This window comes from Falco punctatus (assembly GCF_963210335.1).
Source record: "Falco punctatus genome assembly, chromosome: 15".
In the NCBI taxonomy this organism is placed as follows: Eukaryota; Metazoa; Chordata; class Aves; order Falconiformes; family Falconidae; genus Falco; species Falco punctatus.
Window position 1 is genome coordinate 8,775,110 of NC_137595.1, and position 16,612 is coordinate 8,791,721.

At 48.8% G+C, this 16,612-nt stretch overlaps 1 protein-coding gene across 1 annotated transcript in view; it reads right to left on the minus strand.

Annotated features, from left to right (window-relative positions):
* The window catches only part of FHL1 (four and a half LIM domains 1), a 32,811-nt gene extending 22,250 nt beyond the window's left edge, over window positions 1-10,561 (minus strand). Inside the window, exon 1 of the mRNA XM_080366110.1 lies at window positions 10,431-10,561. The gene's annotated coding sequence lies outside the window, so the exon portion shown is untranslated. The remainder of the gene's footprint in view (window positions 1-10,430) is intronic.
* Between the last annotated feature and the right edge of the window lie 6,051 nt (window positions 10,562-16,612).

Consider the following 16,612-nt stretch of genomic DNA (forward strand, 5'->3'; position numbering starts at 1 on the left):
AAACTCTGAATAAGAAAAATAAGACACTTAGAAAAGTGTTTGATTTTAAACACAGAAATAAACTAACTGGAGTTGGTACAACCACTTATGTGTTTGATTAAGCCATCCTCTGCTCTCTGGCTGGATCCAAGCCCAAAAAATTATTTTGTTTTCTTATGTAGCAGCAAGACAATAAATTCAGGGACAACGAGTGACACGGTCTGCAAAGAGAAACAGCCCTTCTCAATACAATTGCTGCTAGCTGTCAAACTACCGTCCAAATCAAACTATTAGAGGATCAGCTCCATGTGACAAAAAAGCAGTGCTAATTGCACACAAGTGCCAGAGAAAACTGTCAAAAAGCTAAAGCAGATGTGAAACAGTGGCTTGCTTGCTTCCACAACCAGCTTGTGCAGCCGCATCGCGTGAGAGCCCACAAGCACCCGTGTCCCTCTGGGAATGCTGCAGGACAATGGGGAAGGGGTGAGGTTTCCAAACCGTGGAGGACTTTTCCTGCATTAGCAAGGACTCTACTGTCCCTTTGATAAAGTTACTCCTTAAGCCAAATTCTCAGCTGTGCTAGAGCAAGCCTTGCCTGCTTTACGCTAGCATTGGGCAAGGTTAGACTTGACCCTGGCCAAGTCCAGGCTTTGCAGAGTACAGCAGTGTTTTTAGCTGCCCAGAGTTGGCCAAAAAGCAAACACGCCTCGATACCAAGTAGGTGAAATGCTGGGGTGGGGATACGCTACTGGGGGAGGACATGGGGAAGAGAGACATTGCAGACCTGCAGGGATGCCTGTCCCACTCCCAAACACTAGAGTCCTGTGCTCCACCCCACAGAAAAGAGGTGACATAAAGGAATATCAAACACCACATTAAACAATTCATTAAACAAGTTGTGTCTCACTTCCAAAGAAAGTGGAAAAAACCTAGAAATGCCCCCGTGGCATTCTTTCTCTGCTGAAAGCCAGGGATAGAATGCCACGGGGGCATTTGTAGGTTTTTTAGCTGCCTGCCAGCTATGGGGCAGTACAGGGGCTGTGGTGGCCGGGGCATAGGGCTGTGCTACGCAGCAGTCACAGCTGCAGGGCCACACTGGGGTGGCCCAGGCACCCACTGACAGCACTGCCAACCCTCTGCCAACTGTAAAAGACAGACACCTGCAGCTGAACTCAGGTCTCTCACCCAAATCTCACTCAGCTGTAACTCCTGACGTTAAAAAGCACGGTCTTTCAAATGCCAACGTACTCCAAGTATTAGGGTTTCATGAAGCCCTTCTCTAGAGCTGATGGCTGAATGCACTGGTGGCTGTGACGGAGCTGCTTCTGATGCTGAGGGACTTGGTCATGTCACCAAAGCATTTCTCACATGGCTCCAGAACGGAGCTGGAAGAAATCCACCCGCAGGCCTGGAAGGGACTCACAAGAACACAGAGACAGATCACTCCACGCTTGCAAAATTATAGTAAAAGACTTCCAAAATACAAAAATACCCCTACTGAAACCAATGCCTTTTATTATAGATGCGACCTTCATCCCTTGCTCCAGAAAGCCATGAGGTTAATCCAAAAAAAGACTGTGTTTTTGTACCATGTGAGTAGGTTCGTGGATTACATTTCAGGGGCTCAGCCTTTCTCTGCATTTGTGCTGTTGATAATTGTATTTGTTTTCAGCCACTGGCAACCATGTCTTTTAAAAGATTTGGTGAAATCCATCAGTGGGCCTCTGGGAAGTGGTTTATGCGTTCCTTTGTCAAGACAGCTGCCAGGTGATATGCTGATGTATTTCTACATAATTTCATGTGTTTGATAACTTAGCAACGGGGAGCAAAAACCAAGAAAAGGGAGCAGCAGAGACCACTGCCACACCTTTGCCAGCAACCCCTGTGCAGCCACCTAACGCAGAGGGACAAGCAGTACTTCCTCCTACAGACAGACTTTTTTTAGTTTAAAAACTTATTTTCTTCAGAAAATGTGAATTCATTGCAAGTACATCTGGAAACATCTCTGTTGTAGCAGAGAGGGGTGCAGGCTGCTATCGGAGCCCCCTCCAACCCCAACCAAAGCCACGTCTCTCTTGCAGGGGCAGGTCCCACACCACCCTGCTGTGCCCTGGCAGGAGGTGATCCCAGCGGCTGTCCCAGCACAGGTCCTCCTGACACCTAGTGTCGCCTGCAGGCTTATTCCTGGGAGCAACTGCAGGGACAGGCAGACACAGAAAGCTGCCAAACCCTCTAGCATCGGCACTTCAGAAGTCAAGTCCTGATCTACCTAAACTGGGGGCACTTCGGGGTGAAATAATGGCAGAATGCAAAATTCCAAGCTCCAGCCCTAGATATGTTGCAGAAGGTGGTGAGGATTATCCAAGTCCTTGCTGCAGCCCCTGGAGCGGCAGCAGAGGAAAAGCTCTGCCTGTCAGATACACCTATCTAACTAGCTGTTTAAACTAACCTACACGTCAAGCATCTCAGTTTTCCCCACAATCCTTGCACCCAGGGAGGTTTCAAAGATAGGGGAGGTGGTGGAGTAGGTCACCTCTGCAGCACCTTAACCTACCCCAGGGCTCTCCAGGCCACAGTCCCACCAGGAATGTCATTGCCACACTTCCAGGAACTGTAAAAGCCCAGGCTCAGCAGCCAGCATCATGCATTATCCCCTGCATGATCTCGTTTACAAGGCAAAAGCTCTCTGGCAAAACAGCTCACACAGCATCCAAATGTCAGTGGAGCAGACAGCGTTACTGGTGCTGGCTCCCTTTCCACCCGGCTGCTCCAGCTCAGGCACCGACATTGCTCAGAGGATGAGCTCATTGCTATTTCAGGTTGAATTTGCACTTGGCAATCTCCCTGGTAACCAAAACAAATTACTCATTGGTTTATAACAGATTTATAGGTTGTTTGTTTCAGTGTCTAGTGAAGTACACAGAGAGTTTCACCACATCATAGCACCAGCACAGCCTGGGGTGTAAGAGTGTGGAGGATGGTATTTACAGCCATTGCTATGGAGATGGGCTGTGTTAGCAGCTCTCGAGGTCAGAGGGAAAGCTGATTTTGGGCCTGACCCCAGTGACAGAAAACTGAGAAAAGGTGTGAGGCATGGCCATCGCTCACCACAGGTGACCCCACATGGTAGCCTCCTGCCATCCCAGGCACCAGACAGGTGTTATGGCTTAGTCCAGCACATCAGAGAAACCAGGAGATGCTGTCTGCAATCCTCTCCAGCTAGAAATCCCAAAATCTTTCCCTGAAACAAGTATCAGGAAGGTCTGACACTAGAATATCCCCTAACACCAGCCATCATCAGTATCATTTCACGTGTCAGGACTGTGAGGACACAGGACAGATATAGGACTTGCTGCTAGTTTATGTTCTCGGGCAGGAATTTCCCCCCCGTTCATCATCACACGCATCAGCACAAAGGGCACTGAGAAGCAGCACTAACCCAGGGTATTTGCCTGCTCTGATCTGCAATGTGTAGAGTGCTCGAAAAAGATCGGCGATGTCTGGTTTTGTCACACCTAGACCTGAGCCACAATACAGCTCAGAAGTTGCCCAAATCGCCTCTTACATTTAACAAAGGGTTTGGGCTTTTTTTGCAAGAAAGAAAAACTCTACCCTGACCAGCTCAACCCAACTAACCGAAATGTTGGTCAAGATACATAATCCATGGCTAAGCCCCCAGCCCAGCCTGCTGAAATGAAAGCAGGCAAGTTGTGTCCCTTACCCACTGCAAAAAAATCATCCCACCACAGAGATGGATCCGGAGTCAAAGTTTCCACCTTCAGCTAAAAATCATTACAGCAATAACGGTGTAAGAGAGAAGGGAAGATTATGGCAAGAGGTGGATGACATACTCATACATCAAACAAAGTAAATCTGGACAGAACTAAACAGATTTTCATCCCCACCGACTGCAGGGTGAACAGGGGCTGTGCTCCCATCCTGCTCCAATGCTGCCATCCACGCCTTTTCCAGAGGCAGCGCTGAAATCTACTGAAATCTGTTATACATCCAGTGGCATTTACCAGGCAGGCTGTCCCAGAAGGGAAGCTTGACTGACTTTCAATGGGCAGAGCAAGGGTAGATAGGAAACAGTATTTGCATGTGTTGAGTGAAATATATAGCTCTGTGTATTTTTAAAGTTAAATGAGACCAGAGAGAGGGAAAGACTCTTGCACCCTGGACTGCTCTTTACCACCTCTCCTATGGTACTGTCAGAAGACGACCATGTCAAGTCAACGCTTAGACATCACCAGGGAATTTTGAAGTGGAAGCAGATTAGTAGGAATTACTCAGATGTCTGAACAAGGATCATACATCTCTGTGCTTCTGGAGGTGCTGTCTGTGTTTGTATTCCCTCGAACCAGCGGCTGCCCTGCGACTAATGCTGTACTAAAAGAGCAGGACGTGGTGCCAGGTCCCCAGGATGCTTTCAAGATCCCAACACCGCCTCCGTGGGCTGTTCATCTGAACAGACGTCAGCTAGAACCACTCACCCAGCCAGTCGGCTGAATTAGGTAAATCACGCTAGAATCTCTGTAATACCCAGCAGCAGCATGAGTGCACAGAGCTGTCCCAGGGCAGCATCTCTTCTGGGATGCAGGCAGTCCTGGGGATGACAAAACTACGGGATATTTTAAAGAGCTCTTTGCTATGCCAGTGCAATGAGAAGAGGGGCAAACCAAGAGGCACAGAACAAAGTGTGAAAGGCTCAAGAGTCCAAAAACGAGACGATAAGACAGAAGCTGGAAAGGCAGGCAGGCAGTGCCTCAGAAATGACTAATTCCAAACCTTTGCTCCAGTGTTTATTATAGAAAAGAGCAGATAAGAAAGGCGGATGATGGTAACAACTGCCAGGGGCAGCCAGTCCCAAGTTAAACAAAGAGCAAATGCCTTGCAAGTAGCCTGCCAAGTCAGAATGGTTCCCACAACTTGGGGCACTTCTTTGAAAGAAAGGACATTATTTTCTCCCACCCCAGCATCCTATCAGCAGTGGGGGAGCTATATTTAGGGCACTTTCATAGTTACTCTTAAGGGGATCTTCGGTCAGGGACCGCTGGAAGCACACAAAACCTGAACATTCCCAAATGAAGGCAGTGGGGAAATGCTGAGAGCCAAACCTCTGCAGGAAAGCCAGCTAGCAATCACTGTGGGCTGGACCAGCCATGGGTTTAGTGTCATGAACCACTTTATTTTTCTTAGCAAAAGAAGAAAGGCGCGTCCAGCACCCTCATTCATAAGACAGAGTTCTGGAGGACTGAGCAGATTTTTCACTGCCTCTGGCCAGCAAAACAGTGGAGAGCAATTCTTGCTCTGCCAGAAGCTCTGAAGTCCTCTGTTGCTTAGACACTGATGTGACACAAGAACCCTAACATGCTGGGGTGGCTACTTCAGCATTAAAGCTAGCTTGAAGCAAAATAGGTGGATTATAGTTCCCTGGACCACCCATGCCTCCCAAGTGGACTCCCTCGGCCTACCCAGCACATGCAAGTGCTTGTTAACAGTGGTCTTTTAAACCCATCATCCCAGCAGATAGACGCCACGGGAGCCAGCCATCATTTGATTTGAAGCTCCCCCTATCTCAAAGAATCATAAAGCATGAAGGTCTCTGATGTCTTGAAGACAGGAGTGGGATGATTTTCCAGGAGAGAAAACTTTTTTTTAGCTACTTCACCTTTTCTTCCTCCCCACCTGTATCACAGTAGAGAGAACAGGCTTGTCTTGTTGTAGCTCTGCAGTTCAACGAGTGAACTGGCTCTGAAACATTTTGGTCCAAATTATTAAATCTCAAGCTACACCCATCAGGCAGCCTCCTGTGAGTCAGGTTTTAGTCTCTTCTTTTCCACTCTGCTCCAGTTTCCCCTTTCCAGGGGTGGAAAGATATTAGAAACATGGAAGCCAAAAAGCTGCCCTGCAGCGCGTGTTCCCAGCAGGAAGAGTTTTTTCCTGTTCTTCATTAGAGGTCTGGGTGACAACTGGTATTCTGCATTTGATCCCAACAGACCACAAATGCAGCCATGTCACACCACTTTTAATCCCTCACAGTTAACGGCTGTTGACTGCCTACTCATGTGCCAAACAGCCGGCTCTGCCCAGCAGGAGGAAGAGAGGGATGCATCCCAAATTACGTCAATCACTAGGGTCACCTTAAGGAATAAAAAAAAAAAAATAATAAAAAAAAAAAAAATCAGGCACATCTGTGGAACGAGCAGGTCTTCTGAAAACACAGTCCGGAGTCAAGAGGTTTTGAATTTCCTATTTACCAAAACAATGCAATTCTGTAACAGCATCCAAACCAAAATTGTAACTCTGCCTGCAAGTTTCCAGTCAGGCACACAGCAAAATACCAGCCCTTCCACCCTGGGCTGCAGCTCCATCGCTGTCGGGAACTCTGTCCTGGCTCTCCAACCTTTTCCAGGGCACTCTTTAATACAGCCTTTTTTTGAAAGAATACTTCCTCAGGACCCTGCCCATCCCATTCCAGCGTGGCTATAAAGCAAGCCTTACCCTGCTTTTGAATAGCTCCAAAGCCCTAAATGTCCTTTTAGGGCTTGCATCCTATGGCAGGACAGGGCTCTTTGCCATCTCTTCAGGGGGAGATGAAAAAGCTGGAGAAGCACAAGAGCATCCATCCACCCACCTCTGTGCCCCAGACAATGCCGCGCGCTCTTGCTCCGACAGTGGGAATTTGCTCTGGCAGCGTTCTTGGCACCACACATGCCTGAATCACTCTGAAAGCATCAAGGGCCAAAACCTGCTTCAGTACATGTCAGGGACACGCAGGGATGCTGGACGCTGCCCCACCGACACTGCTTTCTCGTGGCTTTCCACATAGCAGCTTGGAGCAGAGCAAAGCCTTTAGCGGGAAATACTTTTGAGCAGCAAAACGAGCCCATCTCTGGTAGGAGATACTTGGCTGTGGGCCTGGGGAGGGTGAGGGTACACACAGCACCTGCATCCCCTGGGAATGAGGGGAAGAAGCTGGGGCAGGGCTCTGTTTCCCCTGCCACCCTTCGTTTTGTGCTCTGCCCGTTCCATGGGGCTGAGCATCACCCAGGCTGAGGCTGCCCCCCAGCAGGTAGCCCTCATCATAGCCCGACTCTGTGACTGCCTCTAGCCACCGCAGGACAACCTCCCTGCACCCAGCAACTCTTAATCCTTCTTTAAGTGATTTTATTCCACTAATTTACACGTTGTTCCAGAGCCGAAGTTTCCACAGTATTTTTGCCAAGTCGGCAGGCTCCCTTTGGATACAGGGGGTTAGGGGGGAGAAATGCTCATCACCAACTAGCCTGGGCCTCTCAGCTCCGGTTCATTCCCACAGAAACCAGCTGGGGCTACATCCCCAGAGCTGGTTTTGGGCTGCCTGTCTACAGAGAGCCCCAGTCAAAGCACATCAGGGAGTCAAAACACGCTGGGCTATATCTTGTCTCTGAACCCCAGGGAAGCCCCAGTGCCTTTGCTTCTACACCCAGCCAAGTGGCTGCAAACAGGGGTTTTACTGGACCCAGGGATAAAAGAACTGAAACCAGAACAATAAGGTACAGTCCTTCTAAAACCATGCTGCAGAAGTGGAAGCATGCATTTATCTAAACCACATTTAATCCTTTAGAGTCCTAGTGCCTCAAAAGCCATCTGCTTAAAACTCCTCTCCAAATCAGGGTATCTAAATGAAACATGAGGTCTCTTTCTTCCTCCCACACTTGCTCTGCCAAAATCAGACATGAAATGACTGATCTCAGATATTTCTGCTTTGTTACTCTCCCCATCCGCACCTTCCATAATAGAGAAATAAATAAAAATAAAAAAATAATAATAAAAAAGAGATCCCAGTGATTCAAAGTGAACTATTTTGACTTGCAATGCATTTTTTATTATAAAAATCACAGGTCAGGTCTGAGAAGATTTAATGTACAGACTTCATTTACGTTACCTTTTCAAGCAATAGTGATTCCACATAGCTAAAGTTGCAGAACGGCCTCTGAAATCTCAGCTTTGCTACCTTTGCACTCCTACATGCACAGCACCAGGTGACAATGGCTGAGGACCACGAGGGTGAGAGGCAGGCACCAGCTGCACAGCTCAGCCCTCCACACATCTCAGTGTGACCCCACAGGAAGCCTGGCACCAGCCAGCCAGCACTTGCTCGTTGCTCTCCAAGAAGCTGCTCTGATGTAGAAGCATACCCAAAGCCTGAGCAAACGTTGCACGTTGCTGGTGGCGAGGCTTACCTTACCGCCTCTAGTGCCACTGCGACTTCACGTCACAGCAGCACCACAAAAGGGGAAGATGCTAAACACAGGCTGGACTGGATTGCCTCATCAGCAAAGACCAGAGGAATTTTCCAAACTTCTTTAAGGCATTGACACCTAAATCCCCCAGTGCATCCACCGGACGGGGAGTAAACGTAAAAGGACATAATTCACACAGGCTGCTGCTGAGGGGACAATGTTATTCCTGGCTCACATCATTAGTTTTTTCCACTGAAGCACTGGAAGTTTCAACCATTTCCCAGTACCCACCCAGAGCCAGGACCCGTATGTACTGACAGCAAGGAGGCGTTTCCAAGATGGAGATGGGGAAGGTAATCACAGCCATGGTACCCAGGGACCACACCAAAGAGCACAAGTTTCCACCAGCAGGCACACAGCACAGAGAGGGCTGCGGGATACCTTCTAACACTGAGCAACCTCCTTTTCGCATAGGTGTTACACCAAAGGAAGCAAGTTGTTCCTTGGGGGCAAGGAGGGCAGTGACTTAAAGTTTTTTTTATATCCTTGTGCAATGAGTGTGGACTGTATGGTCACATTCGTATGACATGAGTTTAGATCAGAGATCGAGCCCATCCTACAGCATTGTTCCCCTATTCATGGATGTGAACAGGGACCTGGCAGAGCTCCCACCAGCTGCTTTGTACTATATGCCTGGATTTTCCATTCACGGTACAGTTTGATGGAAAGGATGCTTCCAAAATAAAGGCCAGACAAGATGGACTGGAGAGTGTTTATTTTCAGGTATTTGAGTACCCTAAACATTGCCTCCTTTTGAGCAGCAGCCATTATTTACATCCAGGCAGAGAATTATACCAGCATACGTGGAGGCAAGCCATCATTCACTGCAAGGAATAACTTCTCCTGTTAGAAACACTTCAAGAGCCCAATCCTACAAACCTCCCCCAGCCAAAATTCCCCAAGAGCAGTACAAGTCAGAAACCACCTGTAAAACCCCAGCCCTGAACTGGTTTCCTCAGAGCCACGGTCCAAAATCTGAGGAATTACTTTCTGTTGGACTAAGCTCAAGGGGGGGTTTTTTTGGCACTTGTGGTCTCAGCTCTGAAACACCTAACCCACATTTTTCTAGGAGATATTAGTCAAGAATGAATTGTTATATACTGAGTTTACTGAGCTCTTTAAGGACAAATTAAGAACTGGTTTGTATTCAAGAATGCTGTATTTGAGGGGGGGGGGGTGGCAGTGGAGAGGATGGTGTTGTCACTGAAGTGAAGTGTGTGGGTGCTTTTATCATTAAAAAAGAAAGTTTACATTTTAAAGCCATATTTGGTTGTTTGATCAGCTTTTTTTCTTTTTTTACATCATGGTTTAAGAATTTAATCAGTTTCCTTTCGGAAGTTTTTTTGTTGTTTTAAAAAAAACACTCTTCCTCTCAAAACAAGGTAAAAGAGCAATTGGTAGGTGGATTGTTTTAATCATTTCCCTCCCTTCCACGTGCTAGATTGCAGCGATTTAAAAAGCAGCCACATCAAGTAAAAGCTTGCATTTCCATATTCCCCAATTCTGTCACTGCCAGCCTGCTCCCACAATTCAGATACTGTCCCTCACTTTCCAAGAGCATCACACCACCTGAGAGCCCACAGAACAGCCACTGCTTCAGCTGTTTCCTCCCCAGCTGACATTAAAAGCTTCAAACAGGCACACCTGGTTGCCTGCCTAGGAAAACACACAGCTGACAGCTCTTACACAGCTCTGTACCACTGCAAACACTCCCTGAACAACCCACTCGGCTGGGAAGCAAAGAGAAAAAGCTGTATTTATACCCCAGTGGCTGCCTGTACTTTCAAAGCCACCACCTTCCAGGAGGGAATAGGTGTATCAGAAAAAAAGGATGCAAGAGAAATCTGAAGCAAGAATCGAGATAAATCCCACCTTCAAAGCACCCCGTAAAGCAGAGGCAGTTTCTGAGGTTAGCTCGGCAATCCATGAAGAAAACGCCTGCTAGAAAGAGTGTATCAGAAGTACATTATACAGCCACAGACTTCCCATTTTCCCCAGCCCTGCTCTCACCAACCCTTCCCCAGCAGAGCAGTTACGAGGCAGAGAAAAGACTCAGCACAAGCCCTGAAATCCCAAGATCTGCAAAGCGTGGGATGCTGAAACGCTCCCTGCCCTGCTCAGCGAGATGATGCTCAAGAGGGAGAGACCGAGGCATGTGCTTACTGGCTGCCGGCGAGCCTGGGAGCTGCTGCAAGGCGGCTGCTGCCTGGAGGAGGGAAGGGATGGACCAAGCTCGGCGTGCGGCTGTGCACAGCACCTCGGCAGCAGGATGGATGCAGGAGCGCTTTGGTCCAGGGCCGTGCCTCCAGCCTGGTGGAGGCAATGCGGCTGGGCTGGGGTGTCCAGCTGGCGGGACAGCGGCTGCTTTGCCACTTATAGCAGGGAGGCGCGTTGCAAAAAACCGTGAGTCCAGCCAATAGTACTGTTCCTGCCTGGACAGCAGCTGGAGGGAGGTGGGGAACAGCCTGCTCCTCCCAGGGCCTCTGCACCGTCCACAGCAGGAAAACCCAACCAGCGAGGGCACGTTGCCAGCATAGCCGTTCCCCTGCTTCCCCGTGACAGCAAACCGCCGTTACTGGGACCCATGGAACTCACAAGGCTTACTACCCCTAAAGCGCTAGGAGTTGTGCTCCCAGTCTGTCTCACACCAGGAAAACGTGGTAGAAAGCTTTGCTCATGGGCAGATTTGTCACCAGCCTCCCATACCATCCAAACTGCCCTCTCTCAAAGCTAAAGCTTTTCCTGGCAGCTGTGTTACAATATGTGTCACCTTCAGGTTCATAGACAGGGTTTCCAGGACAGAAAACAAACAGAAGGGATGCGTTTCAAGTCAGCAGCCTGCAGGGAGGGAAAGAACCCAGCTGAAGAGAGCACGGCAGGAAAACAAAAAAAAAAAGCCAAAAGAGGAGTATTTTCTGCAAAGCAGACATGAGAAAAAGTACCGGCAGGTAGCAAGTCATTCCTATTTTTAAGCAAATCTTCCTGTTTGTGCTGCATCACATCAGACAGACCTGACAACATTCACATCTGTTTTCTTTTCCCCATCCCTTATCTGCCCCCCCCCCCCCCCCCCCCCCCCCCCCCGCTTTTTTCCCCCTGTTCTTATGTCTTCCAACTTTCTCCTACTTTCTTCCACACTTCTGCTACTGGATATGTGGTCCAGCAAGTAAGTTTGGCTTTTAAAGGAGGTGCTTGCGTTGGAGCTCTTGCACTACAAATAGGCTTTTGTGGTGCCCTGGAGAGCCACAGAGCTTCTGACTAACGGCAGGAGAGGCTGCATATCCTGGTGGGTATTTTGTGGATACACCACTGGTATCTCTGGAAAGCAGATCATTATACTCGAGCCAAGGAATTCTTTTGTTTAGTGTGTAAGGGCAAACACACTCTCTTTAAAAAAGCATTTGTATTTCTGTGTGTCTCTATTCTTTCAACAGGTAAATCCCACAGATTCTTCCAACGTCGCATCATCCATATTAACAACATTCCTAGAGGGGACAAGAAATCAGGTGGACGGGAGGTTCAAGCTCAAACTGTCACCACTTGCCAAGAGCAACTTCAGCCACGAATAAAATACAGATATGAAACACCAACATTATTTATCATTATGGACTGAAGGTTACGTTTGATTTTCAAAGGGATCCAAATACCCATTTCTAGCTCATTTTTCCAGCAGCTCTCCCAGCAAGCATAACATTTATTTAGCATCAGCACGAGCTTTTCTCTAGTGGCCATCTGTAACCAACCATCGCCAACAAGAACATTAGCAAAAGCCACCTGCCCCCGATGTATGATGTTGCTTACAGGAATGCAGCTGCAGAGCTCTGGGACTCAGGAGAGATCAGAGACACGAGGATCCCTCAAGGATGGGACAGTCAGACAGAACATTCCCTATTAGATAAATCAAGCCAAGAGCTCCAGGAGAAACCAAAGCTGTAGAATGTGGGGATAAAAAGACAAACTAGGTGTTGCACAGCTGTAGAAAAATGTCACCAGGGGCAAGTTACTCCGCAGCCACCTCCTGCAGGGTTTCTTCCTTCAAATGAAGGAGCCTTCCCGCTTCTGGTCAGAAGCAGAAGTAGGAGGACACAAGAGTAGCAAGGGCCCTGCTCCAGGAGCACCTGTACCAGTGGAGCTTAGTTAATGCCCCTTCCCCAGAGATTGGTCATTGCCCCTGCAATAAAAAATAGGAGTATGTGGGAACCGACCCTGCACCTTTGCAGATGCATCTTGGAAGATCACAACCGTGTTACGCATCCTGTAGAAGCACAAGTGCACCAGTAAGAAAACAACGCTGACAACAGGTACCTGCAGCTCACCAGCAGCATAAGCATTCCGTATCTGCAGGGAACATCATCAGGCTGCTATCAGCATCCCCTGCCTCTTATTTAAAAATATTAGAGGCCTTCCACATAAAACACAAACTACAGATTGCACCGTCAAATCCCAAAACCAGCTACCATCAAAACCAAGTCCAAGGCAGCGTGTCTCTTGGCCTTGCAGAGTAGCAGCTAAATACCAAATTGATCTATTTAACATGCCTCTCACTGATAACAGCAGAGCGAGTTGTTATTTGAGTAACTTATTGCTGTCATTGGATCACAGCTCAAGGCCTGATCCTGCACTTGCTGCATCCTCCAGGTCCCCTTTGGCTTCCCTGGTCAGCCCCAGGGACACAATGTCACATCCAGAAAAAAGCAGCAGAATAAAGGTCTGCAAAGGCACGTGGCACAGAGCAAGTGCCCTACCCCACCTTCAATATTGCTGCTTCTCTCAGCAAGTGAGTGTTTGCAGGATCAGACCTCAAGTCTGCAGACTTAAAATGACCAGTATACCTGACAGAGAAGAACATAAGCACTCAACCTCATGCATATTGCAACAGTGGCTTTATTCCGTTTGGAAAAGAACAGAATATGATTTAGAAAGCAAGGACAGCAAGCAACCAGAGTCAAGAAAAAGGCACTTGGGCATTGCTGTATTACAGATACAACATAGCACTATAAAAATCTCTGCCAAAGCATTGGTTAAACAAGAATAAACTGCAAGAATGACACAACTCATTTCAAAGGATTGAGACAACTCTGAGTCAGCCCCATCCTATCACCATTGCTTGCTAAGGAAGATAATCAGTTACCCTGCACATTAATTTTTGGCAAACACAACACATTTTAAAAAAAGAAAAAGCACTCCAATGCTCCAATATATCCTTGACTAGTTATCCAAACAAAATGAACTATGAGCAGAACCACTTAAAACCAAGTCAGTTTAATTACTCACTCAAATCTAACTGCTAGGAAACTTTATTTGGAAATTGTGGAGCTTGTAGAGTCATGCAGGGAAGCTGCTCTACAGCCAAGCGCTCTGCAAGAAACCCCGCAGGGGTAGGACACTACCCCAAAGCAAAGGGCTCACCTGAGAGCACAGGCTCGTCCACACCAGCGAAGACAGAGAAGTATTTCGCATCGTCCTGTGGGTCTCCGTGCTGTTTTCACTCAATCCCTCTGCAGCCATAGACAGGAGGAAAGTCTTTCACGCAACGAGGCCGGTTTTCACAAGCTGATGCTCTGTGGAAGAAAGCCACATGCATTTTGGGGTGAATCCATGCAGAATGATACTCACACACCCCTTGGGTGGGCTTGGCTGCCCTGGTTCCCACGCACCAGGGACTGGGGACGATGCAGCCCACCCATGGTGTCCCCAGGCCAGGGCTGACAACGGTGACAGCCACCCACTCACCTCTCCTCTGTGGGATACCATGGCCACACAGAGCTCTCCATGCCGAGAGAGATGACCACCCTGCAGAAACCCTCCTCCTCCCTGTGTGCCAGGGAAGCACCTCAGCCCTCCCTCCCGCAGCTGCCTCCACTCTCCCCTCAGCTACAGGTGAGAGTAATTACCACTCCCCTTCATTAACTGTCTCCAGACAGGCCTCCTTTCTCACAAGCAACATTGCTCCTTCATCCAAAACAGCTAGGCAGGGCTCTTTTTCTCCTTTTTTCTTTCCAGTGTGGCCACTTGAGGGATGCGGCTATTCTGGGGGGCAAGGTGCCATCACAAACCTTACTGCCCCAGCTGTGCTGGCTCCCCGGGGTCACTGCCCTGACATTTGCCTAATTAACAGGCTTCATCCACGTAAACACAGCCACCTCCTTTCACCAGCCTCCAAGAGTGGGAGGCATTCCCTGCAGAGGCTCCTGTGCCACCTATGTGGCTGTCCCTGAGGCTGCGGGGAAGTCACATCGTGCCCTGTTTTGGACCGGTTGGTTTCCTACTGGTACATAAAGCACCGGTGGCCCACAACAGGCCTCCCAGCCGAAAGGAGAAGAGTCACGATGGAAAGTTGATCCCCCGAGGCCCCAGTGATGGCTTCCCCCCTCAAGCTGTCCTCTGGCTTGGGCTGGTTTTAGCCCCGATGCAGCACCCTGCAGGGATGTGAGAAAAGGAGGCAGGGGAGGGAGAAGAGAAAAAGAATTGGGGAAATAGAGCTAATGTCCCTTGTGTCCCATCCCCCTCCCCTGAACCATCCCATTGTGTTGCCGTGGGGGATGACTTGTGGCCAAGTTGATTCCTCACCCTGAGCAGCTGGGGCTCACCTGAAACCGCCTAATTACCTCGCAGGCCATTAGCAAAGAGTCTCCAGGCAGGCGAAGTAATGGAAAAGCTGAAACATTTCGGAGTCATTCCTCTCAGGGAGCGAGTAAGGGTGGGGTTGTGGGAGGTTTTATAATGGTGTGGTTAAAACATCAGTGATGCAAACCCTTTTTCCATGGAGTTTAAACACATAACCTGCTGCTTTCCAAGTCGATGCAAACGAAAGCATCGCAACCTGTTGGCCACGTCCCGCGATGCTCAGCGGGGAGCAGCCAGGCTGCCAAGCGCACCTCTGCAAAAAACCAGGCCATCAGTCGGCTCCCTGCCTTTGCATCCACTCTAATTCTTCCTGTCAACGTGGTTTGGAAATCATATACGTGCATGGGAGCAAGGGGTCAAATTGCTGCTAAGGGGTAACGATGGATTCATCTTCATCAGTAGTTGTACAAACCAGCACAGGATGAAGTAGGAAGCTCTCCTGAAGTCAGCGGGCAGGACAGTGAGATGCAAAAAAAAAAAAAAAATTGTGGTTGTATTGGGTGACATGCATAAAACTGCTCAGCTTTCCACCGTTTCGTGTCAAAGTGTGTCTGCAGCACAGCCCTACAATGCCAACCTGGATCGACGGATCAAAAGAGGTTTCCAAAAACTGGACAACTGCCCACTGAAAAGCTACTATCACATAAGCCCATGAGTAACGACAGTGACTACGTTATTCAAGGCATCACCACTACTCAGACTTTCCTGAGTGACACCAGAACCTGCACTTTGAGAACGGATCTAGCGAGAGATTGTTCCCACCTTTAAAAAGCAACTGCAGGGCTGGCTCAGCTATCAGATTAAGAGGAGCAGCCGTGTCAGCCCGCTTGGCGTCCTTTGGCAGAGGCCAAAATGCTTCTCCCGGTACAAGTTGCTCCTTCTGTGCATGGAAAATTACAAAGGTGACTCCCATTTATAAAAGATGATGTACCCGGGCCCCACAAAAATGGACCCATCTGTTGACTCTCCGGCCCCAGCAAGGCTACATTTCGAAAAGACAACAGAAACGAAGGCTTCCAAGCATCTTTCCAGCAACAATATAAGTTTTCAAGGAATGCTGGCGGCAGACACAGCTATTTATCTGCAGCCTGCAGGGGGCTATTCAAACGCACCAGGTTTTCTGCCAAGGGTAGGGCTCGAGGTTTTCTGCTCTGTGGTCATTTGAACCCCAGTGTTTCCGTCCACATTCATGTGCCGGATCCCGGTGTCGTTTCCGCTGCCTGCTGGATCGCAGGCAGGGACGTGGGAGCAGCAGGCAGCTTGTGGCCCGGGCATCACTCCACATGGGCACGCACCCACGGGACGTGGGAGCCCGGCGAGCACACACACCTCTGTCCCTCCACCCCCGTGTGCCAGCCTCATCTGATCCCATCGCTTGTGTAAACCCTGTCTAATCCTGAGCAGAGCCCAGAGGCTGCAGCATGGGCAGCAGTCCGGGCAGACAAGTAACTTTGCTCCTGCAGAACTACTGCTACGCCTGAAGTTTTTCAGCCACCATCTGTCCAAGTCAAGTAAATTTCCATTGACTTGAACAACTGCTGGGTCACAATCTGCTTAAGTGTTTCCAGACTTTGGCCCTTCCAGCAAACACCTTGGCCAGCCATTCAGCAACAGAAATCCATCAAATATTTGAGTATTTGCCTAAGCAAAACAGATAAAATTTGAGATGTGGTTTGGTTCTTGGTCTTTATCAATTATTAATTACTGGGTGGATACAT